The following is a 4,804-nucleotide window of genomic DNA, read 5'->3' on the forward strand; positions in this document are numbered from 1 at the left end:
TTTTTATATTGAAATTTAGTTAACTTACAATGTTGTATTAGTTTCAGGTGTATAACACAGTGATTAAATATTTTATATGTTACCTGTTCCTCACAATGATAAGTATAGTTACCTTCTGTCACCATAAAAAGTTATTACTGTGTGACTGACTCTGTTCCCCATGCTGTACATTATATCCCTGCGACTTATTTTATGACTGAAATTTTGTCATAATTTCCTTCTTTCACCAGTTTTGCCCATTCCCCTACTTATCTACCCTCTGGCAGCCAGCAATTTGTTCTCTCCAACAAAGAGTCTGTTTCTAGGTCTGTCCATGTTTTTCAAATGGCAAGATTTCCTTCTTTTTTATGGATGATTAATATTCTACTATATATAATTTTTATATAAACAAGATATGAGATGTATGTATATATATATATATATCTGTGGACATTTAGGTTGCTTCCATATCTTGGGTATTGTGAATAATGCTGCAATGAACATAGTGGCATATATATCTTTATGAATAGTGTTTTGGGTTAGTGTTTTGGGGGGAGAAATATCTTGACATAGAATAGCTAGGTGGTATGATAGTTCTGTTTTTAATTTGTTTGAGGAACCTCCATGTTGTTATCCACAGTGGCTACCCTTAGGCTTCTTACCCCTCGGTTAGGGAGCAGATACACTTTAACCACTGTTAAAGGTATCTCACAAGGTCTTCCAAAGAGGAACAACTCTCCATCTTAGCTAGAACCTGGATATATGCTAAAAACAGATGATTGAACAAAAACATTGCTATTATTATCATCTATTCTACAATAATAGTCATAGAAAATAACAAAGTGTGAATTTCACTGCTTTGTTTGTGGGGATGAAGGTCAGAGTGTCAAACTGCAGATCTTGGGTCCTCAATAATGGGCCACTGTGTCTTGCCTCCTTAATTTCTTTTCCCCACTTATAGGAAGGAACAAAATAAAATGTTTTGTGGAAGTTTATATTGAAATGAGGTCAGGTAAACTAATGACTGCTTGGTATTTTATGGCAGGTTTTATAACCTTGGAGTTGCCATAACTTTCAAACGATCATCAATAAAGTTTTATTGCGAAAGGGTCGCCATGTGTCTGAATGCTTTTGCACACAGTAAAGGCCGGCTGCCCCATTGGCTTAGCTCAGCAGCCCCTTTTCACCCCAGTCATAAAGTCCTCCTCTTTTTATTGAAGATTGAAAAGTCCTCAAATCTGTTCTCCCCCATCAGCTGGCAGTTCAAGGACTACATGGAAATTATTTATTCATGATGAAAATGATGTACAGAATAAACAACATCTAAAATCAGATTTTAAATGGACTTAAGATAAATGGCAGTGGGATATGTGTGTGTGTGTGTGTGTGTGTGTGTGTGTGTGTTTGTGTGTTGGGTGTGGGGGTGGGGGACTGTCTTTGAATGCTAAGCCATGGATATCTGCATAACCCAGAGAACAGACATTAAGTAGGTGCTTACAAATGGATAGTGGCTCTCAAAGACAAAGTAACTAGTTACTTGAGACTCCTCTGGCCGACCAGAGGATCTTAATGGTTTAGGAGACCTCACATGTCGTCCTATTCTGAACTGTCCCAAAGGAGGGAAAGAGGGTTGAACCAGGACTCTTGCTTGCGGGACTGTCCCCAAACACATTCCCAGAAACGCTCCCGAAGATCGAACCAAGAATTACAATCAAATTCACAGCGTCAGCTCTCAGGTTCAGGTTCAAGTCCTCCGCTACTAGCGCTTCCGTGTCTGCTGTCAACTACTCTGTGGACACGCCACCGAGAAAAATGGCCTGGCATTTGGATGAAGAGAGCTGTAACGAAAAGTTGAAAACGAAGCGTCTGCTGTAGGGCGTTCTTTAGACTGCTATTCTCCTTCATACGAGGGTGAGGGTTGTGACCCTGGGAGAGAGTGGCTGGAGTTTGATCAGAACGGTGACCGGAGGAGAGGCAAGATGAAACCTAGAAAACTGGCCGCACGCTCTCGTCCCATTCCGGGTCCCTTGTCTAGCAGGCCCCCGGGTGGGAAGGCCCTCGGCTCCATATTTCGTTACCGACACGTGCAGGTCCTCCGCCCCAGCCCCGCTCAGTCTGCACGGCTGCTCTGGGGGGAAGGGACTGGCGAACACCGCCCTCTCCCGGATCTCTGGAAACTCGCCAGCGCTCTGAGTCGGCTCCTTCTCAGGCTCGGCGTCCCGCAGGCGCAGCGCGGGGGGACCTCCAGCCCGAAGCGACCGCGCGGGCCGCGAGCCGAGGACTCCAGAGCCTCGGATCCCGGAACCGGGTCCCGAGCCGGGTCTGCGGTGCTGAGAGGGCCCGAGCCCCTGCTGGAACCCGTAGCTTGGCCGCGGAGAGATGGTGGCCACACGCGTCTTTCCTCCGGGGGAAGTGTGCCCCAAAGCTACTCGGCATTTCGCTCACGGCCGCTGCTGCCGGACCGACGTCTAACTGCGCCGCAAGCGGGAAACTCCGTACACTTTTAGGACTTCAGAACTGACTGCTCCGAATCTCTGAAGATTTTTTTTTTTTAATGGTGTTCGCGAGCGGATTTGGGGCTCCCCACGGCAGATGGATGTCGTGGGGGAAGTGGTTCCCAGTCACCAGCGGAGGTCCTCCCTGGGCGCTCCCACCGAGGCATAAAGAGCAGCCGGGGCCTAACAAAAGGATCCTGGGTCATCAGCGCGGAAGCTGGCCCAAGTCGAGGGCTCGCGGGTGCCGGGCCCCTGCGCGCCCTCTGGGCGCTGGAGAGCCGCAGGGTGGAGTTCCGATCGCCGCGCGCCGAGGCTCAGAGCGCCGGGGGAGCCGCGCCGCTGGGTCCCGGCCGCGGCTCGGGCCCGGGCAACCGACTCGCTCCATCTGGAGTTTGCGCTGCCCGGGTTCCGCTGGGGAAAGGCGGGCAGCTGCGGCGCAGCGGCGGGCTGTGGCGCCACCTCCCGAGGAAACCTCCCAGCAAGTGCGGCTCCTGAAGGGAGAGCTAGGGTCCTCCGCCTCCCAGTCGGCGCGATTTCCCTGATCACGCGCCGAAATGCCTCCAGACACGCCTGCGGTGACAATTACTAAGCCGTTGGTCAGTGACCTCCGCTATGGCGAAAGGCAGGGCTTAGGTCCACGGGATGCCCTACATACGCTCACTCAGGCCCCCGGTTCCTGTGCCCCTGCCCGAGGAAGGCGCAGAAGGCTGCAGCCTCCTGGGGACGCGACGACATTCTATCAGCTTCCAAGGGATATAGGGCCCTCCTCATGTTCACCAGGGAGAAGGAAATGGCAACCCACTCCAGGATTCTTGCCTGGAGAATCCCATGGACAGAAGAGCCTGGGGGACTAGAGTCCATGGGGTCACAACACGTCCACCGGAGCCGGGTCCTCAAGACTCCAGCCAGAAGTAATAGGAAGAGATGACTCAAGGTGGGGGTGTTTGTGCCCCCCACCCCACCGCAAGGCACACACCGGGTTGCAGTGGGGTCCAGCAGTCTGGAAGAGCAGAGCCAGCCGGTCTGCGGTCACTTTCGCACCCTCCCCGAGACTACCCAGCCTCTCTGCACCACCGCGGAAAAAGACAGCGTTTCCTTTCCACATCTACCAATTTGGATAGGGATTTTTGAAAGTAATATTTTTTAAAAAAGATTAAGTCAAAAGATGGGAACAAAACATTGAGAAATAAAGAGTTTTCAGAGTTAGGTTTCTGACGTCAGTTACACACACACAAACCTTCCAGGGGCACACTCCTCCTGAGTTCCTTTTTCTAGCTTCATCCTTGACTTATTTTAAAAACGTGGGCTTTTCTCTTAGTTAGTCCTGGTAACTATAACAGGACCACACTAGAGCAGTGGTAAGTTCTCTTTCAGTTCAATTCAATCTCTCAGTCGTGTCTGACTCTTTGTGACCCCATGGACTGCAGCATACCAGGCCTCCCTGTCCAACACCAACTCCCAGAGTTTCCTCAAACTCATGTCCATTGAGTCGGTGATGCCATCCAACCATCTTATTTTCTGTCGTACATCCAACCATCTCATTCTCTGTCATCCCCTTCTTCTCCTGCCTCCAATTTTTCCCAGCATCAGGGAAACTCATTTTCAAATGAGTCAGGTCTTCGAATAAGGTGGCCAAAGTATTGGAGTTTCAGCTTCAGCATCAGCCCTTCCAATGAATATTCAGGACTGATTTCCTTTAAGATGGACTGATTGGATCTCCTTGCTGTTCAAGAGACTCTCAAGAGTCTTCTCCAACACTACAGTTCAAAAGCATCAATTTCGTTTTACACATGAGCAATTAGCTACTGTACTCCCACTGATTAAAATCAACCAAGGATGGCTGTGAAGGGAGAATCTCAAGGTGGAATCCCAGGCTGAATCCTCCTGTCCAGATTTTCTCTGGTGAGCTGCTCTGGGTCATGTTCTTGGTGTAATGATCTTGCCATATTACCACTGGCCTTGGGAGGGGTTGCTTCCCTTTTAAAGCTCTGGCCAAGGGGCCCCAGTGCCAATCATCATTAATATAGAATGGCACACATGCATTCAACTCATATTTTTTGAGCATCTGCTCTGTGTCAGGCCTTGTGCTAGCTCTCAGGGGTACAATGTCAAAGAAGAAAGGCAAGGCCTCCTAACCAGACCATTTGGCGGATAAAATATTGCTCTCAGCTTGGGATTCTTTATAGGGCTGGCTCTTTTCTCCTGGAAAAGAATTTTTTTGTTCCTCCAAGCATCCTCAAATACAATTTTCCTCTTTGTAAGTCAAGGAGAGGGAGGATACAAGACAAGTGGATTCTCCAGCCAAGCTGAAACCTAGCTTTCAAATTCTC

This window comes from Moschus berezovskii, chromosome 21 (assembly GCF_049115385.1).
Source record: "Moschus berezovskii isolate FMDL1 chromosome 21, NW_MosBer_1.0, whole genome shotgun sequence".
NCBI lineage: Eukaryota > Metazoa > Chordata > Mammalia > Artiodactyla > Moschidae > Moschus > Moschus berezovskii.